Below are 24108 nucleotides of genomic sequence, written 5' to 3' on the forward strand. Positions count from 1 at the left end.
GTTAATTCTTCTCTGAAAGTTTGGTAGAACTCTGCAGTGAAGCCGTCCGGGCCAGGGCTTTTTTTTGTTGGGAGTTTTTTGATTACCGTTTCAATCTCTTTTTTTGTTATGGGTCTATTTAGTTGTTCTACTTCTGAATGTGTTAGATTAGGTAGGTAGTGTTTTTCCAGGAATTCATCCATTTCTTCTAGGTTTTCAAATTTGTTAGTACAATTTTTCATAATAATCTGAAATGATTCTTTTAATTTCATTTGGCTCTGTTGTGATGTGGTCCTTCTCGTTTCTTATTCGGGTTATTTGTTTCCTTTCCTGTATTTCTTTAGTCAGTCTAGCCAATGGCTTATCAATTTTGTTAATTTTTTCAAAGAACCAGCTTTTGGCTTTGTTAATTCTTTCAATTGTTTTTCTGTTCTCTAATTCATTTAGTTCAGCTCTAATTTTTATTATTTGTTTTCTTCTGGTGCCTGATGGGTTCTTTTGTTGCTCACTTTCTATTTGTTCAAGTTGTAGGGACAGTTCTCTGCTTTTGGCTCTTTCTTCTTTTTGTATGTGTGCATTTATCGATATAAATTGGCCTCTGAGCACTGCTTTTGCTGTGTCCCAGAGGTTTTGATAGGAAGTATTTTCATTCTCGTTGCTTTCTATGAATTTCCTTATTCCCTCCTTAATGTCTTCTATAACCCAGTCTTTTTTCAGGAGGGTATTGTTCATTTTCCAAGTATTTGATTTCTTTTCCCTAGTTTTTCTGTTATTGATTTCTAGTTTTATTGCCTTGTGGTCTGAGAAGATGCTTTGTAATATTTCGATGTTTTGGACTCTGCAAAGGTTTGTTTTATGACCTAATATGTGGTCTATTCTAGAGAATGTTCCATGTGCGCTGGAAAAAAAAGTATATTTTGCAGCAGTTGGGTGGAGAGTTCTGTATAAGTCAATGAGGTCAAGTTGGTTGATAGTTGTAATTAGATCTTCCGTGTCTCTGTTGAGCTTCTTACTGGATGTCCTGTCCTTCTCCGAAAGTGGTGTGTTGAAGTCTCCTACTATAATTGTGGAGGTATCTATCTCACTTTTCAATTCTGTTAAAATTTCATTTATGTATCTTGCAGCCCTGTCATTGGGTGCATAAATATTTAATATGGTTATGTCTTCCTGATCAATTGTCCCTTTTATCATTATATAGTGTCCTTCTTTATCCTTTGTGGTGGATTTAAGTCTAAAGTCTATTTTGTCAGAAATTAATATTGCTACTCCTCTTCTTTTTTGCTTATTGTTTGCTTGATATATTTTTTTCCATCCTTTGAGTTTTAGTTTGTTTGTGTCTCTAAGTCTAAGGTGTGTCTCTTGTAGGCAGCATATAGATGGATCGTGTTTCTTTATCCAGTCTGTGACTCTCTGTCTCTTTATTGGTGCATTTAGTCCACTTACATTCAGCGTAATTATAGATAAATAAGTTTTTAGTGCTGTCATTTTGATGCCTTTTTATGTGTGTTGTTGACAATTTCATTTTTCCACTTACTTTTTTGTGCTGAGGCGTTTTTCCTAGTAAATTGTGAGATCCTCATTTTCATAGTGTTTGACTTTATGTTAGTTGAGTCGTTACGTTTTTCTTGGCTTTTATCTTGAGTTATAGAGTTGTTATACCTTTTTGTGGTTACCTTATTATTTACCCCTATTTTTCTAAGTAAAAACCTAACTTGTATTGTTCTATATCGCCTTGTATCACTCTCCATCTGGCAGTTCAATGCCTCCTGTATTTAGTCCCTCTTTTTGATTATTGTGATCTTTTACCTATTGACTTCCATGATTCCCTGTTATGTGTATTATTATTATTTTTTTAATTAATCTTAATTTGTTTGTTTTTGTGATTTCCCTATTTGAGTTGATATCAGGACATTCTGTTTTGTGACCTTGTGTTGTGCTGATATCTGATATTATTGGTTCTCTGACCAAAGAATATCCTTTAGTATTTCTTGTTGCTTTGGTTTGGTTTTTGCAAATTCTCTAAACTTGTGTTTATCTGTAAATATCTTAATTTTGCCTTCATATTTCAGAGAGAGTTTTGCTGGATATATGATCCTTGGCTGGCAGTTTTTCTCCTTCAGTGTTCTGTATATGTCGTCCCATTCCCTTCTTGCCTGCATGGTTTCTGCTGAGTAGTCTGAACTTATTCTTATTGATTCTCCTTTGAAGGAAACCTTTCTTTTCTCCCTGGCTGCTTTTAAAATTTTCTGTTTATCTTTGGTTTTGGTGAGTTTGATGATAATATGTCTTGGTGTTTTTCTTTTTGGATCAATCTTAAATGGGGTTCGATGAGCATCTTGGATAGATATCCTTTCGTCTTTCATGATGTCAGGGAAGTTTTCTGTCAGCAGATCTTCAACTATTTTCTCTGTGTTTTCTGTCCCCCCTCCCTGTTCTGGGACTCCAATCACCTGCAGGTTATCCTTCTTGATAGAGTCCCACATGATTCTTAGGGTTTCTTCATTTTTTTTAAATTCTTTTATCTGATTTTTTTTCAGCTATGTTGGTGTTGATTCCCTGGTCCTCCAGATGTCCCAGTCTGCATTCTAATTGCTCGAGTCTGCTCCTCTGACTTCCTATTGCGTTATCTAATTCTGTAATTTTATTGTTAATCTTTTGGATTTCTACATGCTGTCTCTCTATGGATTCTTGCAACTTATTAATTTTTCCACTATGTTCTTGAATAATCTTTTTGAGTTCTTCAACAGTTTTATCAGTGTGTTCCTTGGCTTTTTCTGCAGTTAGCCTAATTACATTTGTGATGTCTTGAAGCATTCTGTAAATTAGTTTTTTATATTCTGTATCTGATAATTCCAGGATTATATCTTCATTTGGGAAGGATTTTGATTCTTTTGTTTGGGGGCTTGGAGAAGCTGTCATGGTCTGCTTCTTTAAGTGGTTTGATATGGATTGTTGTCTCCGAGCCATCACTGGGAAACTAGTTTTTCCAGAAAATCCGCTAAAAAAAAAAATGCAGTCAGATCCCTATCAGAGTTCTCCCTCTGGCTCAGGCTATTCGGATGTTAATGAAGCTGCCTGGGGAAGGTGGGGGAGGGAACAGAGAGATAGGAGAGTAGCACCTCAGAATATAGCCAGAGTTGCTTGTCTTGCTTGGAATGACTATTATATCTGAGATTCCCGCGGGGCGCGTCGCCTATGTGTGCTGGCTGTGTGGAGATTGCCCCTGGGGGGTCTGGCCCGCTGCAGTCACAGTCAGATCCTCCGCTTCCAGCCCCTCGCCCAGCGTCAAGGCTCTCCTACTGGGACGGTGCACTCTCGACTCCAAAATCAGTCGCTGCCTCCCGGGGACTTCTCGTCCCTCCAGCCGCGTTGCCGTGCCGTTCCTACGAACCGGTTGGGCCCCCTCCCAGGGTTAGTTCAGGTGGGTGGAGCAGCTCCCTGTGCTTGTGCCGTGACTGAGTGTCCCGGCTGGGACGCTGTTCTCCCCGCTCCAATACCAGTCGCTGCCTCCCGGGGACTTGTCCTACCGGCTGCGTCCCACGCCGCCTGTGCAACCCGGCTGAGCCCCCTCCCGGGGTTAGTTCAGGGGGGTGGAGCAGCTCTCCGTGTTTATGCTGTACCTTCGTCCAGTCCAAATCCCGGCGGGATGGTTCCCCGGCTGGGACGCTGCTCTCCCCGTTCCAAGACCAGTCACTGCCTCCCGGGGACTTCTCCTACCGGCTGTGTCCCTCGCCGCCCGCAGAACCGGCTGGTCCCCCTCCCGGGGTTAGTTCAGGAGGGTGAAGCAGCTCTCTGTGCTTGTGCCGTACCTGACTGGTACGCTGGCTCCAGGCTCTGAAAACAATTGCTGCTTCCCCGTATTAGTTCGTTCTCCATCTCTAAATCTGTATTTGTTGTCAGGGTTCGTAGATTGTTATGTATGTGATCGATTCATTTGTTTTTTCGTGTCTTTGTTGTAAAAGGGATCCGAGGTAGCGTCTGCCTAGTCCGCCATCTTGGTTCTGCCTCCGCATTGTGTTTTAAGATTAGTCTGTTAGTTATTTTTGTTTTATCTGTAAGATAATTTAAATGGATCCATGTTCCTATTTAAAAGAAATTGTACAGTCCTTTTATACTGGTTGAATTAATCAGACCAATATTACTGAGGTCACAGCTAGTGGGCTAAGTATCACAAACCTGGTGAGTGAAATCAGTTTCCATGATGGTAAATACAGTGCACAACAAATACAATTTAGGTACTTTAAGTGACCAAATACAATTTTCTGTGGCAAATATTCTGTCATATAGGTTTCAGTTACAAATATTCGTTGTTTCAAGGCTATAAGTCAACCATTCTTAGAACTATTAAAATAATCTTTTTACTATCAAAAAATCATTTTGCCTTTCTTAGTAAATAAAATTAAACAAATCAACTTTATGATGATAATACAGGATAAGCGCAGATTTAACTTACGCGATGTGGTAACTGGTAAGTAAATATTTGCTAGCTTTATCTAACTTGTCCCTCATCTGTTTAATAAGTGGTGAAACTGAATGCCTGTCTTTTCAAGGTACTGTGTCAACAGTCTTTCCCTACTTTTCAAGGAGTCTCATCCGATTGCTATGAGGCAGTGGTGCTTCATGGAGGTTCAGGGGCAGAATTCTCGGCTTCCATGCGAGAGCCCTCGGTTTGATTCCTACCAATGCACCTCATGTGCAGCCACTATCCATCCATCAGTCGAAGCTTCCATGTTACTATGATACTGAACAGGTTTCAGCGGAGGTTCCAGATTAAGACAGGCTGGGAATAAAGTCCTGGAGATCTAGCCAATGAAAACCTTATGGATCAGAATGGCCTGATCCCCAACTGGTCATGGGAATGGTGCAGGACCAGGCAGCATGTCATTCCTTTGTGCATGGGGTCACCATGAGTCAGGGGCCAACTCCATGGCAGCTAACAACAAAAACACCCACTTGCTACTTCAGCCTGGTAGCTTCTGGCTCCAAGTATGCATTCTACTTGAGGCTGAGGTAAAGTATATGGGATTTATAATTTTCTCTTTTCATACCCCCAAGTAAGATATACTTGGCCAGTGGTAATCACAACCCTGTTTAGCTCCAAAAACAGTGACAAAAAATATTCAACCACATGTTTGATGCCCTTTTCCAATGAGGCCATAATCCTTGTGGTCTCTCTCCCGGCTCCTCTCCTCAGGGATGAGGTGAAGAAGTGGTGGGATGGGAAGTATGTCCCCTGAGGCCTGATGCTCGTTCTTAGTTGCTTCTCGCTCTACACTCTCAGGGTGTTCTATTCATCCTAGTCACTCTCGCCCTGTATTGTGGTCAAACCTATGTTTGAATTACCCATTAGACTATAGGCTTCTTGAGAGCGGAGACCCTGGTTTATCTTTTTGTTCCTTCAGCATCCATTACTCACTCATCTCTGAGTGCAGACTGTGTGAAAGGAATGGTGCTAGGTGTTGGGGACAGAAGGATAAGGAGAATCCCTTCTCCCAAGTAGATAAGGGACAAATAGGTCATTTATATGTGGTAAGGGCAATGACACAGATACACAGATACACCCAAGTGATGGGGACACACGTGACAGAGGGGTCTGTTTCAGCCTGAGGAGGATAGGTGAAGTCATGAAAGCCTTCTGGAATTGGTCATGCCTGAAATGATATAAAGAATGAGGAGGTTTTGCCTGAGAAAGTAATAGGAAGGGTATTCGAGCAGAAGGAACATGGTGAGTGAAGGCAGGGAAGTGAGAGGGCCTGGGGTCTTGGATGAAGTCCAAGAAGATTGGTGGTGATGCCCAATGTCTAAGGCAGGGAGTGGGAACATAAGGCTGTGTGCACTGGCAGGGGCCAAGCAGGGGCACCATGCACACAGTGCATACTTAGAAATCAACTAACATTTGTGGAATTTACCAATTCCAGTAGTATTTGTCATCTTGGCATCTTCGGTCTCCAACCCTACATCAGAGGCCAAGGTTCTAAGGTGGCTTAGGAAGAGGAAATGGAGACCAAACTAGGTTAAACTGCCAAACTTATTAAAAGAAGCAAGGCCTGAGGATGGCCCTCTCCTTAATCTAGGAATAGAAAAAGTTCTAGGTTGCTATGTTCACTGTTGCTAAAGTCAGTGTTGCTATGGCCTGTTGGGAAACCCCGGTGGTGTAGTGGTTAAGAGCTATGGCTGCCGACCAAAAGGCTAGCAGTTCAAATCCACCAGGTGCTCCTTGGAAACTCTATGGGGGTAGTTCTACTCTGTCCTATAGGGTCTCTATGAGTCAGAATTCACTCAACGGCAATGGTTTTTTTTTTTTTTTTTTTTTAAATGGCCCGTTGACTACAGATTATAGGGATAAGGAAGCTGGATTTCCATGTTCAGAGTGGTGAGATCCTGGGTACTGAGAGAGGGCTGTCTCGCCTATGGGTACATCACTGTCAAGTTTACCGCTTGCTCTCACGAGAGCAGCATAGGCTGGAGAACTGAACATTGGCCTCTGGTTTGAGAGAATCCAGCTCCGCTGTGATTTGTGGGGGGGTGTGGACACGTCCTGGTCTCTCTTGGGACTACAGCTGTCTGATGAGCAAGTGGGACTAGACCCATAGTTTTGTCTAACTTCTAGATGATGGCAAAAACAAAATGAGAGGATGGTGGGAGAGTGTGTTCTGTGAGTGAGTTCTAAAGGGAGGCAAGGAATTATTGCTGTTACTGTTGCTATTTTTCTGGAAAAGGCTAACGCAGAGGATTTATGCCAGAAATGCCAGAAGCAGCCCCTGGGCATGGATGACAGGTTTTTTTTTTTTTTTTTTTAAACAAATTGGAGCAATATTAAAAAGTTGAAGATTTCATGCAAATTTGGACTTCTGGGAAAAAATGAAGCTCTGGAAGGCTAGACTTGATCTTTCCTTATGGCAATGATAGGGTAAATCTGATAAATTCTTTCTCCCAACATCTGTACTTCACCTGGATTGCTACTGTTACTTGCCTATCTCTGTAGACATCTGTGTGGGACTCCTGAGCTCATAAAAAAGGACCAGAGCGCTTTTCAAAATGACTCCTAAAATTTGTAAGGCAGCAGGGTAGAAAACATTACTGAGGCCGTATCAGATTTGGTGACTTTGATACCCTGTGGCTGACCTTGGACTAGAATCCATGTTACTTGCCTCTCAGTTCATTGTTCTTTCTGGTCTCATGCCCTGTCTCTAAAACCATAGCCTCAAGGATTCCAGCAGGAGTCAAACTCCTGACTCTTAAGTTATATAATGGTTTATTAAGGAGAGATTGGTAGTTCTAAGAGAAAAACAACACCCATGTTCAAACCTTGGGAGAAGAGCCACGACTGGAGTGAGGAAGCAGACGAGGTAGAATGTGAGGTCTGAGAGCTGGCCTTCCATCACCCAGTAGGGGTTGGTGGGACTGTTGCATGTGACACAGGTGGCGTTGTACACTAGGGATATTACAAAGTACATCAGGAAGCTGGTGACGAGGACAAGTACATGGATAATGGTCTGTGGGAGGAAAGAAGAAGGGATATCTTAGATTGGGGCAGTGCAAGCACACTACTTGGCTAACTTTGTTTAAAACTTTTTTTGGCTAACTTTGTTTAAAACTTTTTTGGCTAACTTTGTTCAAAACTTTTTTTTTAATGTAACATACATATAAAAAATTCATGCGGGCGTGCAGCTTCATGGATCATTATAAAGCAAACACCCATGTTTTTGACCACATGTTTGAACATATTTTGAACATCAGAATTTGAGCATTGCCTTCCTCGCAGAAATCCACCATTTTGTCTCCTCCTTGGGGCCAACCACTCTCTTGACTTTGGTGATGATGATTTCCATACTATTCCTTGTAGTTTTACCACCTGTGCTTCCCTATCTAGCCTGTTTTCAAATGTCAGATAATAGAATCCTATTTTGTGTGCTTTTTTAAAATTTTTATTCCCTCAATATTGTATCTGTGCGATACATGTATTTTTTCCCCATGTGGCTGTAGTTCATTCGTTTTCAGAGCATCGTAGGATTCTGTTTTCTGATCTTATTTCGTCCTGCCTGTTCTGTGCGTCTTTCTTTTTTCTTCATTCTTGTCTCCTTTTAGACTTACAGTTTTGTATAATTTCACTTTCCCCCTTTACTAGTTTGGAAATTATATACTCCATTTTTATTCTTTTAGTGGTTATACCATAAAAGATAACAAGCAATCTTAACTTACCACAGGCTAAAGCTTATAACCACCTTTCCCTTCTCCTAATTTATACAAGGACCTTACAGCACTTTAACTCTGTTCACTTCCTTTCTGACTTATATGTTATTGTTGTATATTTTAAATCTGTTGGTTTTCAAATCTCATAAGTCATTATTACTATTATTCAGAATGTCAATATTCATTTAGAATTACATGTTTACCCCTTTCTATGCCTTCATCCGGATCCTTCATTTGAGGTTACTTTCCTCTCGCCCGAAGTACATGCTTTGTAATTTCCTTGAGTGTGGGTCTGCTGATGATATACTCTCTGTTTTAGTTTTTCTGAAAGATGTTTTATTTCACTCTCATTCTTGAAAGATATTGTTGACCGACAGAGAATTCTTGTTTGGCAGGTATTTTCTTTCAGAATATTTAAGATAACAATATACTATATTCTGGCTTCCCTTGTTACTGTTGGCAAGTTTATTCGTTGCTCCTGAGAAGGAAATCTTTCTCTCTTAAAATCTGGCTGCTTTTAGGATTTCAATTTTGTCTTTCATGTTCTATAGTTTCTCTATGATAAGTATGGATTTATTTTTATTTATCTTCTTTGAATTTCATTGACCTTCTTGAATCTGTAGATTGATGTCTTGCCACTTCTGCAAAATTCTCAACAAACTGTTTTTTCAAATATTGCCTCTGCCTCATTCTCTCTTTCCTTTCCTTCCGGAACTCTGATCAAATGTATGCTAAACCTTTTCAGATACCACTCTACTACTACTATTCATAATATTTATGAGTATTTCTTTCATAATTTCCATTATGTTTCCTCTCTGTTTTATATTCTGAATAGTTTATTTTGAGAAATTTGCCAATTCTTCCCTAGCTGTGTTGAATTTGCTTTTAGGTCAACCATTGAATTTAAATTATAGTTACTGTATTTTTTTATATCTAAATGTTCTATTTGGTCTGCTTTCAAATCTGCTAGGTTGCTTTGTATAATTTACAAATCCTCACAGATATTTTTGAGTTTGTTCTTTATTTCCTTAAACATAGCTTTCTATGATTTATACTTGTTCATGCCAATATATGAACTATTTGTTTCTGATTTTTTGTTGTTGTTGTTGATCTTCATTCATAGGTTCTTGTTTCCATGTGAACTTGGTTATCTTTGAATGTGTGCTCCTTACTGCCCATGAATTAGCAGAGACAATTTGAGGCTAAGGATGAAGATACTTTTCTGCAGAGAGAATTTGTGTTTTGTTTGTTTTTGTTTTTGCAGATGCCACTGGGCACTGTCAACTCTGAACTACTTTAAATTGAGTTCCTAAGTCAAGGTTTGGATCATCCAGGTGATACGAACCTGGGCTGCAAATTTGCGTGAGGCCATCCCAGGGTCACAGTCTCCCAGGACTGGTCCTTTATGCTGATTCTCCCTGCTCTGTTCAGCACCCTGGGAACAATCCCTGCAGTCCCTGCTGCGGGGGACGTTTATGGGTAGCTCCACCTCGGGGTTTACTCTGCCCCTGAAGGTGTTGTCATTTCTGGGGTCCTAATTTAATATATATATTTTAAAATTTAATGTGGGCAGAATCTCTTATTAGACCCCCACCTTGGGAGTGTGAGCTTTGATTTCTGGACCTTTCACTCATCAAGTCTGCCAAAAGCAAATTTCATAACTGGGCAGGATTGCAAACACCCTAAGGAAACAGAGGCTTTGGCTCAGCTTGCCTCTCTAGAATTCCCCGCCTCTCCCCTGCACCCGAGGTTTGGGTCTTTATTATCTCATCAGCTCTTTCATGCATTGAAGGAGTCCTCCCCTCTTACCCCATCAGTATTTTTAGTTGTTTTCAGTGGGAGAGGTGGCCGAATAACCCAGCTCCTGTTCCTGATGAAGAAAGTAGTTAGCTAACATTTTCAATTGTTTGATGGGGCTCGTGAACACTGACACAGCACTACAATTCATGTTAGATTTCTACACAGAAGAAAAAGGCTCTCCACCTGCTTTGAACACTTTCAAAAATGGAAATGCATTTTCATCATGATTTGAGTAGCTGACTCCTTTCCCAAGAGCACCAGAAATTACCAGTGACTTTTGGGGTACCTGGTCTAGAGACATATTAGCTGGAGTAGTAATGATGAAAAGGGAGTGAAGAGAACAGCCCTCCTCTTTTTAAGGTAGCAAGATGTAGTGTTTTGAGGAAGCAGGCTGAATGACCGGTCAGAGAGCATACAGAATCTTTAGTCTCACCACCTATTTAATGTACAGTTGAGGCCTGATTATACCTCGTGGGGCATTTTGAAAGTTTAAAGAAAAAAAAAATCTAGTGACTAAGAGAGTTGTAGAGGGCAGTGTTCCTTTTGGGAAATATGTTGGGCTAGTTTTTTTTTTTTAAAAAAAAGGAATTAAATTACTGTGAAATATTTCAAGTATACAGACAATAAACCTCATGCACCGAACATACAGCTTTATCACTTTTAATCTTCTGCCATATTTGCCTCAGATTTTCTTAACAAGATCTTACAGACACAACTGAAATACCTGTGTATACTTCACAAATCTCTTCAATCTGGAACATAAATTCAGTGTTTACCATTCTTATAAATATTTTATACATACATGTTTATGTACCTACTCTTATGAGAGCTTTTTTTACTTTATCATGTATATCCTTCTGCAGCTTTGTTCATTCAACGCTGTGTTTGTAGTTTTATCTATGCTGATAGATATAACTCTAGTTTATTCATTCTAGCTATTCTGTTGTATGAGTATGTCACAGTTTATTTTCCTGCTGATGAGTATTTAGGCTGTTTCCACTTTTTTTGGTATTAAGAACAATGTTGTAATGAACATTCTTAGTTACATGTGTAAGAGAATTTCCATGGTTTATACTTAGGAGTGGAATTGTATCTGAGAGTATGAGTACTTTACACTTTTCTAGCTATTTTCGAAGTTCTCTCCAGGATGGTGGTACCAGTGTATAGTTGATTAGTTGTTGTTGTTGTTAGGTGCCATCGAGTCAGTTCCAACTCCTAGTGACCCTATGCACAACAGAATGAAACACTGCCCGGTCCTGAGCCATCCTTACAATCGTTGTTATGCTTGAGCTCATTGTTGCAGCCACTGTGTCAACCCACCTTGTTGAGAGTCTTCCTGTTTTCTGCTGACCCTGTACTTTGCCAAGCATGATGTCCTCCTCCAGGGACTGATCCCTCCTGACAACATGTCCAAAGTATGTAAGATGCAGTCTCACCATCCTTGCTTCTAAGGAGCATTCTGGTTGTACTTCTTCAAAGACAGATTTGTTCTTTTGGCAGTCCCTAGTATATTCAATATTCTTCGCCAACACAATTCAAAGGTGTCAGTTCTTCTTTGGTCTTCCATTTTCATTGTCCAGCTTTCACATGCATATGATGCGATTGAAAATACCACGGCTTGGGTCAGGCGCACCTTAGTCTTCAAGGTGACGTCTTTGTTCTTCAACACTTTAAAGAGGTCCTTTGCAGCAGATTTACCCAATGCAATATGTCTTTTGATTTCTTGACTGCTGCTTCCATGGCTGTTGATTGTGGATCCAAGTAAAATGAAATCCTTAACAACTTCAATCTTTTCTCTGTTTAACATGATGTCGCTCATTGGTCCAGTTGTAAGGATTTTGTTTTCTTTATGTTGAGGTGCAATCCATACTGAAGGCTGTGGTCTTTGATCTTCATGAGTAAGTGCTTCAAGTCCTCTTCACTTTCAGCAAGCAAGGTTGTGTCATCTGCATAATGCAGGTTGTTAATGAGTCTTCCTTCAATCCTGATGCTCCGTTTTTCTTCATATAGTCCAGCTTCTCGTATTATTTGCTCAGCATAGAGATTGCATAGGTATGATGAAAGAATACAAGCAAGCCCCCACGTGTCTGTCAGTTTGTCATACTGTGGAGGCTTGCATGTTGCTGTGATGCTGGAAGCTATGCCACCAGTATTCAGATACCAGCAGGTTCACCCTTGGAGGACAGGTTTCAGCTGTTTCCAGACTAAGACAGACCAGGAAGAAGGACCCGGCAGTCTACTTCTGAAAAGCATTAGCCAGTGAAAACCTTATGAATAGCAGTTGATTAGTAGCATATGAAAATTCTTTGGTCATTCTGAGGACTGCATTTTTTCCCCCAAAAGATATGTTGAAGTCCTGACCCATGTATCTGTTAATGTAAGCTTGTTTGGGGAATTTTTTTTTTTCCTTCTGTTTAGATATCATCTGTTAAACTAATGACATTATACCAGAATATGGTGGGTCCGAATCTTGCCTGGGAAACACTGGTGGTGTAGTGGTTAAGTGCTACAGCTGCTAACCAAAAGGTCGGGAGTTCAAATCTACCAGGTGCTCCTTCGAAACTCTATGGGGCTGTTGTACTCTGTCCTGTAGGGTCACTATGAGTTGGAATTGACTCGACTGCAATGGGTAATCTTTTCTGAGTGGTGTCTTATAAAAAAAAGAGTCCTATACAGGGGGAAGACAGCATGTGAAGATCCCTCTACAAGCCATAGGACACCACAAAATGCCTGGGGCTAGAGAAATAGAAGGAGCCAAGGAAGGATCTTCCCCTAGAGCTGACATAGAGAGCGCATAGCCTTGTTGATGCCTCGGGTTCATACTTCTAGCTTCCAGAACTGTTAGAAAATAAACTTCTGTTCTTTAAAGCCACCTACTTTGTAGTATTTCTGTATGGCTGACCTAGGAAACCAAGATTGTTGTTGTTGTTGGGGACTATCGGGTTGATTCCAACTCATAGTGGCCCCATGTTTTATTGTCTTTAACACGCTGTTGAGTTGATTTGCCAGCCAATATTTTATTTAGAATTGTTTACATTTATGTTCATTAGTGAGATTGGTCTGTAATTTTTTAATGCTTCCTCTTCTCTGAAACACCCCAGAAATTTTTATCAATGGCATCTATTTTTACAGCTGTCTCATTGTTTCAAATATGTTAGTTTTACCATCCTTGCTAGGTGATAAGCAGATTGCAGTCAGGAATTTTATCTTCTGCACCACTTGTCTCCCTATGCAGGTGGGACACAGGTAGTGCCTCAGTATGTGTTTATTGGGTAGATCAATAATATGTAGTGAAACATCTCAGAAATATGAATAGGGTCAATGGACAGGAACCCAATTTTTAAGCCAAAGAGACCCCGCAGTCCTTACCCAGGTCTTCATTTCTATTGCCTGGTGCAAGAGAATTGTAGCCAGGGCAATGGTGTTGATGGGTGTCCCAAAGGTGAAGACGTCAATATCAGAGTCCCTGTAGGTCTGCAGAGAGGAACAAACAGGCACTGTCAGCTGTGTCCATGGAGGAACAAGGCTTTGGTTTGACAGTTGATTTACAGAGCATCAATGAAGGCAGGTGTCAAGGAAGGGGAAGGGACAGGGAAAGAAGAAGGTACTCAGCTGCCATCCATGTGGAAGTGACCCAAAGAAGAGACCAAGATGAGGAGCGAGTTGATAGGACTAAATTATTTGGAAACGTGGTAGCTAGAGAAAGCCACTGATGGGTAGTCCAAAAACATTGTGGAATAAATGAGCAAAGAATTTATTGAGCACCAGGTTCTATACTAATTGCTGAGTAAAATTCCATGTTCACTTCCAAGGAGTTTGCAATTTATTAATTAGGGCAGATGTGGTACAACTAAGGGGATAAGGGCTGCAATAAGGCAAGTATAAGGCATCCTGGGAGCACAGAAGAAGGGATATTTCAGCTGAGACTAGAAAAAGGTGTAAATCAGCCGAAGAGGGAGGGGAAGGGCATTCCCAAATAAGGGCCAGAGCCGAAGGTGAGTGTGGTGGGCTTGTAGAACTCCAAATTGTCTTGTATGGTAGGTCTGGGGTAAAAGGGCAGGTACAAAAGAGGAAGCAGGAAAGGTAAAAGAAGAGGCCTGGTCAGGAAGGGTATTATAAACCAGAGAATTCCAACAAAGCATAAGATGCTTGCCTCCCTCCACCGCTATCTTGTTGCTAACTGGAAGAGAATATGTGCCCAGAAGCTGGTACCTGGGGGGCGGCAAGTACCCAATATTCTCATCCCATGGCAGGAGGAATACAGGTATCCTTTCAGTATCTAAATTCTTGCTATTCAAACTGGGAACCAAATTGAGATGGCACTGGTATCCCTTGCTATCTGCAGTCTTGCTATTTATTTCAGATGATGCAGTATCCCTTCTATCAGAACTTACCTCCTGAACTCTTACTGCTTTGACTTTGGCAGCACAAATCTATATATACACCAAGGTTTGTAAACTCGGATACCTTCAGTGGTCAAGTAGCAAACAGTCAATGAATGAAGGACAGGTGTATGACAAAGTGGAGTGGTGAGGACTTTGGCAAACTGGGAGCATGTCCCCCAAATAAGTAGAGCTATGAGTCAACTCCAACTTGTTGCCATGAAGGAAGAACAACTCAGTGTAAAAATACCTTCCAATTTTCAAGAGCAGCTAGAAATTACGATATCTGGGTAAAGAGTTCTGACTTTACCCAGATATGGCCCACGGGCTACCTGTCTGGATGCTCTGCTCAGAAAGATACTACAAGTCCAGAATTGCAGATAAATAGGACAGGTTCCACCCTATAATTTATCTGATTAGAGTGGGTCTCTATTACTTACCAGGTAAGGGATAAAGAAGCAGACGAGGCTCTGGTAGAATGCATCCACCATGGAAATCCAGAAAGTTGACAGATTGTAGCACTACCAGAAAAGAACATGCCAACGGTTAACCACAAATAGAACAAGCCTCCGTTGTTGCAAGCAACTTTCCTGTGTGTGGCTGGGGGCAGACAATACAGAATATATGATGCTTCTTATCTTAAAGGCAATAAAAAAATGGAGTGGAGTATTTAAGAGCAGACCTCAGTTCAAATCCCAGCTCCACCACTGTTCGATCTTGTAAACATTACAAAACTGCTCTGAGAATTGGTTTCTTCTTCCAAAAATGTGGATAAAAATAATAGTATCTACTCCCTTGGGCTTCAAAAAGGCCAAATGTGATTGTACCTTTGTACCTATAAGTACCCAGTTATTATTATCATTCATTAGCACTACTGCCAACACTACTATAAACTTAGTAAGTTTAGAGATTCTATGGGTCCTAAATGGCACCTGCAAGGAAGCTCTCAATGATAGGCCAGGACCACAGGTTCCCAAGAGACAGAGTCCAAGGGCTTTAGAGACAAGCTTTCTCATTTCATGCTTCCTGCTCTGTGCCTTCCCTGGGAAAAGTGAAACCATTTACAGTTTCTGTTTTTGACACATTAACTTCTTTTTAACATTAGATACTCAAGGAATACATTATGCAGCCAGTATGTCCATAGGAAGGGTAACATTCAAAGAGCCCAGAATGTGTGTGTGTTGCCATAGTCCTTTGCACAAATTGCCTGGATTGCTGTGCTGCTCTTTCTATCAGCCTTTGGGTTAAAACTGGACTTGGTCCTTTGTTGGGTGTCCCCCAAAGCTATCAGCTCACAAATACCACATCTGGCTTTGTCTTCCTTTCCCCAAGTGCAAAGACACTCTTGGTCCCTTTTCCTGGTGCTCCTCCCTTGAGGCAGTCTGGTCCACTTCCCGTTGCCTCCACCCAACCCCCTTGCCTGTGCCTGTGCTCCTCTGGCTGCCTGCAGCGTCCCACTATCTGAGTCCTCCAAATCTGAGTGTGGCCTCTGTGCCTTCTAGGAAGCCATCCCCAGTGCTTCTCAGGTCTTCTTCACTTGATACCAACAAGCTCATAGAACCAAGACTACTTGATAGGAGTAAGTTCTAGACCATGTTGAAATCTTGAGTTCTAAGTTTGGCCTTCTCCAACATGAAGTAGAAGCACTTGTTTATGAATGCCTTAGCCGGTGGTTCAAATGGTTAACATTTTTGGCTGATAACTGAAAGGTGGGAAGTTTCAGTCCACCCAGAGGCATCTTGGAAGAAAAACCTGGTGCTCCACTTCTGAAAAGTCAGCTGTTGAAAACCGCATAGAGGACAGTTCTACTCTGATACACATGGGGCTGCCATGAGTCAGAATTGAGTTGATGGCAACTGGTTGGGTTAACCAGTAGTGAGGAAATAGGCTGCTAGTCCCAGTGGTTTTCAAACTGGGCCCTGGGGGTTCTGTAGATGTGCCTCACAACCTGGAGAGAGGGGCCAGCCGAGGAGGCTGGGATCCTTCTGCGTGTCCTCCCTCCCACTTCAACAAGGGCAGCCCCATGTTAATGTGTAATGTAATTAAATAAATAATTACAAAGAAAAATACCCACTGGTCTCGTCTAACGCCCTCAAGAGCAAATGAGAGACAGGTTGGAAAGTAAAGAGAAGTTATCAAGGTCACATAAGAGCTAAGCAACAGAGAAGCAGCTCCTAATCCCCAGCCCAGGACTCTTTCTCTGACACCTCCAGGGAGGAGTGGAGGTCAGGGAGATGCAGCCTCCCCTAGCTGTCCAAGCCCCTTACCTCAGAGTTCTGGCCTCTCTTGTATAGCTCGGGCAATGCCAGCAGCGTCTCTGCAGAGATGTCTTTATCAAGGACTCCGAAGACGAGAGGCGGCACAGAGGTGAAGAAGAGATTGAAGAATATCGTCTGCCAGTAATCAATCATGGTGGAGCCAGAGAAGCCACAGAAGAACTGATACCAGAAGAGCAAGTTGACGTAGCACTGTAGGCAGAGAGCAGCCAGTCACCAATTGCTGCTTAGGTCAGACAAGTCATCTACACCGCACAGCGTCAGTTTCCGCATCCATAATATACAAGGCTATGCGGATTAGAGATAACTCTAACTGCCTGTAGTAAACCGCTGCTGTCATTACTGTTACTATTACTACTACTACTATTAATAATATTCTTCAGGACCTGAAGGGAACTCTACTAACTTATTCAGGAAAATATATATACTATGATGGTTAGGAGCACACGCTTTAGAAGCAGAGAGGCCTGGCTTTGAATCCCTACTTCTGTCACATACTAGCAGTGTGACCTTGAGTAAATTGCTAAACCTTTCTGAACATCACTTTTTCATCTGTCAGATGGGAACAGTAGTACCTACACCACGGCACATGATAAACGGATGGCGGTAGTTACTACTGGTAGTGTAGAAATAGAAAGGCATGTCACTGAGGAAGACTGAACTGTGATCATGAAACCTGGCAGGAAGAGGGTTCACCTTACAACACTTTCCTGACAGCCATGTAACTCAGAAAGGAAATAATCAAAAGCCCTACCTACAGGTCATTTTATGCTTTGTAATGTTCTTTCCACTCAAGGTCTCCCCAACTGTGAGATGGCCTGGGTCACTACCATTGCACCTAACACGTTGTGATGTGGTTTTGCTGACTTGCCCAAGGCCACATAAACAGTTGGTATGGGAGTTAGGACTTGAGCTTCTCAGTTTTCTGTAGCTGAGGCACAGAGATTTGCAGGGTCTTGCAAGAAATCTTTTAGCAGGCTTGTATTCCTGGTAGAAGCTCATTGCCTAAGGAGTGGGCCAGTGTTGTTTTGAAGAGGCTCTCTGTTATTGTTATTTGTATTCTATTATTTCTAGTATTCTTTCAGGTCACAGCTTAAATGTTATTTTCTTCCTGACTGATTAGTCTAAGGGTCTCCTGGTTACTAAATGTCCATTGCACCCTGACCTTCCTCTGTGGAGATGTTCCACAGGAAAAGTTTTCTTTTTTTTTAATTTCTTTTTCCCAATACTAAAGCCAAAAACCAAACGCATTGCTGTCGAGTCAATTCTGATTTACAGGGACAGAGCAGAACTGCCCCATAGGGTTTCCAGGGAGCAGCTGGCAAAGTTCGAACTGCCAACCTTTTGGCTAGCAGCCCATCTCTTAACCACTACACTACCAGGAATACTTCCCTATACTAGTACTTGTTAAACTTGAAGGCTCATACGAATCACCTGGGTATCTGGTTAAAAAATGCAGATCCTGACTTAGGCCTGGGGTGGGGCCTGAGAATCTGCATTCCTAACAAGCTTCCAGGTGATGCCAATGCTGCTGAGAACCACATTTTTTTTTTTAAAAGTTTAGTGAATTTATTTATTTATTTTATTGTACTTTAGATGAAGGTTTACAGAACAAACCAGCTTCTCATTAAACAGTTAGTACACATACTGTTTTATGACATTGGTTAACAACCCCACGACATGTCAACACTCTCCCTTCTCTAACTTGGGTTCCCCAATACCAGCTTTCCTGTCCCCTCCTGCCTTCTTGTCCTTGCCCCTGGGGTGGTGTGCCCCTTTAGTCTTGTTTTGTTTTATGGGGCTGTCTAATCTTTGGCTGAAGGGTGAGCCTCAGAACTGACTTCATTACTGAGCTAAAAGGTTGTCCGGGGGCCATACTCTCAGGGTTTCTCCAGCCTCTGTCAGGCCAATAAGTCTGCTCTTTTTCTGTGAGTTAGAATTTTGTTCTACATTTTTCTCCAGCTCTGTCTGGGACCTTCTATTGTGATCCCTGTCAGAGCAGAGGTTGGAAACCACATTTTGAATAGCAAGGTTTATCTAGATCAGGCACTGACAAACTATGGCCCGCAGGCCAAATCCAGTTGTAAATAAACTTTTGTTGAAATACAGCCACACTGGTTTGTTTACATATTGCCTATGGCTGCATGCTACAATGGCAGAGTTGAGTAGTTGGGACACCTACAGGCTGTATGGTCTACAAAGCCTAAAATATTTATTATCTGGCCTTTGCAGAAAAAGTTTGCTGAGCCCTGATTTAAGACTGTAAGCTTCATGAGGGCAGGGATAAAGTATGTCTTGATCCCTGCTATACCCAATGCCTAGTATTAATCCCTCCCTGGGTAGTACAGTTTGTGCTCAACTACTAAAGGTAAGGTTGGTGGTTTGAGCCTACCCAGTGATGCTGCAGAAGAAAGGCCTGGCAATCTGCTTCCATAAAGATTACAGCCCCTCTCCCCTCCTCCGCAAAAATAAACAAAACAAACAAATGAACAAACTAAACAACGCCGTGGAGTTCATTTCTACTCTGTAACACATGGGGTTACCATGAGTTGGAATCTACTTGATGGCAATGGGTTTGGTTTTTGGCTATTTAGTGTTCTTCATGACACATAAACCTAAGCCAAACCCATTGCTGTTGAGTTGATTCTAAGTCATAGCGACCCAATAGGACAGAAGAGAACTGCCCCATAGAGTTTCCAAGGATCTCCTGGTGAATTTGAACTGCTGACCTTTTGGTTAGCAGCTATAGCACTTAACCACTATACCACCAGGGTTTCCTCATGACACATAGAATAGATACTAAAAAATTCTTTGAATAAATGCAGTAAATCTTAATTGTTCTAACACTCATCCTGGAGTTTTAACATTAAAAGAGTGTTTGCTTCTTCCTGAGGCAAGGGTAGGATCTTGCTTGTTTTCTACTTCCCCTATCTGACTCAACCTCCTTGGGATCTTTAATTAGGTTCTTTGAAGATCACATAAAATAACTTATAGTAGATTTATCCTCTACGTATAAAAAAAAAACCTATAGGAAACTGTATTTAGTTGTTTACTCTGTGTTAGACATTGTTTTAAGGAGCCCTTGTGGCACAGTGGGTAAGTGCTCAGCTGCTAACCGAAAGGTTGGTGGGAGAAAGACGTGGCAGTCCACTTCTGTAAAGATTACAGCCTTGGAAACCCTATGGTACAGTTTTACTCTGTCCTATAGGGTCACTATAAGTGGAAATTGACTCGATAGCAACGGGTGGGGTTCTGTCTAGCTGGAGTTTTTGCACCTCGGAGGTAGCGTATTGCACCCAGTGACGGCATCGCTGAGACCGGATGCCTGCTCTTCCTCCCAAGAAGCTACAGTGCTGTAATTAATTCATTGTTCAAATTTCAGAGTGGGCAGGTCTTTAATCCCTTCTGAAATTGGTTTTGGAAGCGGAAGTCATAGTTCTCCACCCTCTAATTGCAAAGAGGAGATAACGCTGCATCAGTATCACAATTTCGAGCACAGCAGCGGGCTGGAAATAAATATCATTTAAGCTTTGAAAGCATGGCTGGCTGGAAATGTTTCCTTTTCTATTTCACAAATTTAATGCACAGAAGAGGTTGTGCTTATTCAAAAGAAAAGAAAAAGAAAAAATTGAACGAAGGCATTTTGAATTCTACATAGTCTTTTATACTCAGAAGTGGGTTTCAAATCCAGTGGAGTGACTTGTATGCATAGACTTGCTGAAATAATATACCATTCAGTTTATCCAATTTACATGATTTTTTGTCATGCTGTTTATTTACATATACATTGAGCTTTACACAGAAAGGCTCATTCCTGAGCCAGGGGGACCATGACAGAGCCTGAAAGCAGGACTGGAGGAATGAAGCAAGAGAAAAAAAATGTAACTTTGGGGGCGCCTATTTTTTTATTTGGCTAATGTGTTTCTCTTCCAACACCCTGGTCTTAATCCTATCTTTTTCCTTAGGCAAATGGGAAGCAGATTGTACTTGGAGGCTCTTGGGAATTATTCAAAGGTCCTTGAACTAGATAATGAAAAACATGGGTATTTGCTCCCTCCCCAAATACAGCAATGTTCTGACTTCTTCCTATATCCTCTGTTAATCAAATGCATTTCAAACAAAAGCCTCTAGCAGTTTTAATACCTCCCTCGGTGGGTGCCTGCTTTGGGCCCTTATTAACAAGGCAAAAATCAACATATTTTTAGAAGACACATTAATATCTTCATATAACTCTTGTCTAGCATTGTGTGATTTCCAAAGCCCTGACACTGAAGCCTCTTGATAATACTTCTAATGACAAAGAGAGTCAGTCATAGCCTGCTAATACTACCTATGAGGATACAGAGGCTCAGAGAGGTTAAATGGCCTCTCCAAGGTCACACAGCATGCTAGAGTCAGGCAAGAGTAGAACCCAGGTGTTCTCTTTACCTGAAATTTTTTTGCCAATAGGTTATTTAGTATCCTGCCCTCCAGGAACTCCCTGTTGGGTTCTGAAGTGATGTACAGGGTCTCAGATTGAAGCCATGGGCTCAAAGACCCACATTCTGTGAGGAGACTTTACCGCTCTCAAGGGGTGGGGTGCAGCCCTTACTTTGGGTTGGCTCTATCTTGGGGGAAAAATCTAAGATACAAATCAGGCTAGTTGTTCTTCAAATACTTTGTCCTTGCAACCAGAAAAATAAATCTCATTTATTGAGACTCTCAAAGAGTAATGACAGCAACAATGATGATAAAAATAGTACCTAACCATCTAGGGGTTACTGTATGCTGGTCATTTTGAATGCAAGCTCTCATTTAATCTTCATGGCAAATACCTGAGGAAGTTTCTATTACCAGGCCTATTTTACAGATGAGGAAACTAAGGCTTGGGGACACTATTGAATATAGGAGTCCGGATTTGAATTCAGTGCATCTGACTCCAGAGTCCATTCTGCTAACACTCATGCTACCTCCTATATGCCAGGTGCTATTCATACAGTATTGCCAATCCTCACAATAACTTCACAAAACAGTTAGTATTAGCCCCATTTTACCAAGAGAAATTGAACCCAGAGAATTGTGTTGTCCGAGGTCACAGAGCTGGTAAGGGGCTGTTTCAGACTCAAAATTCAGGTCAGCCTGACTCATTTTGTGATGTTAAGATACTTTGTCCATGGCTGTGGGGGGTCGGCACCACAACAAGGACTCCCAGGCCTGGGTGGGAGGTCACTGTACAGCTGCTTACCACATTTTTGTAGAAGAAGTACACCACCATTCGGGCCAGGCGCGAGTAACACCAGTGGCCATGCACGAGCAGTAGCTTCTTGAGGTGCCTGAAGCGGGAGATGGCGAAGTCACTGGACATGACAGCCTGAGAGGGGAGAATGGAGACATCAGTATCCCTCAGCAGCTGCCACTGCCCTGGAGCTCCCCAGAGGGCCATGCTTTATTCTCTGGTGTCGACTGGCCATGTCTGAAAAATCCCTTATTGTTATGTGATAAGACAAGGAACTAGTATTGGTCTTCCTTAGATGGCTCCTTGGACTCTGGCACCCACCCTCTCTTCTATGAAAGCCAGACTTCACTAGAATCTAAGAAAGGCAGACCAGAAGGGACCAGTGGTCTAATCTGGCCCTTTATCTCCATCCATTTATTCAATAAACATTTATTGAGGCCTACTATGTGCCAGGCACTATTTTAGATTCATTGGTTAACCAGACAGTAGGAGCTTCTGTTCAAGTAATCCTCAAACCTCCGAATACCCTTCAACTCCTGAGACAGGCCATTCATTCCGTTCTCACATGAAGCTGATGGTTCAATAGCTCTTCTTTTACATGGACCTGAAATGTGTCCTCTGCCCTTGGGACTACCCAGAACAAGCAAAGTTCATAACATATATTTTTTTAAATTGTAAAAACAACTTACATTGTGGTAATATATATATAACATAAAATTCACCATTGTAACTATTTTTAAGCATACAATTCAGTGGCGTTAGTTACATTCACAATGTTGTACAACCACTACTACTATCTATTTCCAAAATTTTTCCATCACCCTAAACAGAAACCCAGTACCCATTAGGCAGTAACTCCCCACTCCCCACTCTCCATAGTACTCTTTCAAGAGTATGGAGTTTGGAGTCAGACCTGTCTGGATATAAATCCTGGTGTGAGCTTTGGTCAGGTTATTTAACTTCTCTGAGCCTCACTTTTCCCATCTGAAGAAAAATCTCTAACATATAGGGCTGTGGTGATTGTTAAAATGAAATGAGAAAGTCTACACCAATGTTCATTGCAACATTATTCGCTATCGTCAAAAGGTGGAAACAACCCAAGTGTCCATCGACAGATAGATGGGCAAGCAAAATGTGGTATATTATACAATGGAATATTATTCAGACATAAAGAGAATGAAATTCTGATACATGCTACCGCATGGGATGTACCTAGAAAACATGCTGAGTGAAATAATTCAGACACAGAATGACTAATATGATCCAAGTCATACCACATATTTAGAACATGCACATGTATGGAGATATAATGTACTAATGGTTACCAGGGGCTAAGAGGAGGAGGGAATGGGGAGTTACTGCTGAAGGGCACTGAGGTTTTTTTTTTTTTTTTTTTGAGGTGATATAAAACTTTTGGTAATAGATAGGGGTGATGTTTGCACAACATGGTGACTGTAATTAATGGCACTGAATTCTACACTTAAAAATGAATAAATGGCAAACTTTTTGTTATATATGTTTTACTACAATTAAAAAAAGAAAAAAAAAAAAAAGACAAAACACGAAAATGAATGTGAAGTACCCACAGAGCGCTACCCTATATATGGTCGATGTTCAAAAGGTAACACGTAATTATTTTGTGGCTTCTGGGTAAGTGTTCTTTCATCCTCAACAACAAATTTAGGCAACACTAAATGTCTCCACTGATGGTGAGACTACAATTGTTAATGATTCAAAACCACAAAAGGGGTCCGTTTTCATGGGGAAGCTTAGCTGCTGAAGCTAGTACTCTTGTTCTAGGTTGAATTTTAACTACATTGCTGTTGTTGTTACAAAACCAAACCCAGTACTGTGGAGTCGATTCCGACTCATAGCGACCCTACAGGACAGAGTAGAAAGGCCTGCAGAGCTTCCAAGGAGCACCTGGTGGATTCGAACTGCTGACCCTTTGGTTAGCAGCTGTAGCCCTTAACCACTATGCCACCAGGGTTTCCTTGTTGTTGTTAAAAAAAAAGCTGCCCTTAATTCTTACTTATGGTGACCCCATGTGTGCTGTGTAGAGCTGTTCTGCAGGGTTTTCAAGGCTGTGATCTTTCAGATGCAGTTCACCAGATATGTTTTCTGAGGTGCCTCTGGGTGGGTTTGAAACACCAAGCTTTCTGCTAGTAGTCAAGGGCTTAACTGTGCCACCAAATTAAAATGTATTAAGTAATTCATGGGTCAATCTAGTCACCAAGATTAAAATATCATTTTAAATGTCCTT

Source organism: Loxodonta africana, chromosome 2, assembly GCF_030014295.1.
Source record: "Loxodonta africana isolate mLoxAfr1 chromosome 2, mLoxAfr1.hap2, whole genome shotgun sequence".
Lineage (NCBI taxonomy): Eukaryota > Metazoa > Chordata > Mammalia > Proboscidea > Elephantidae > Loxodonta > Loxodonta africana.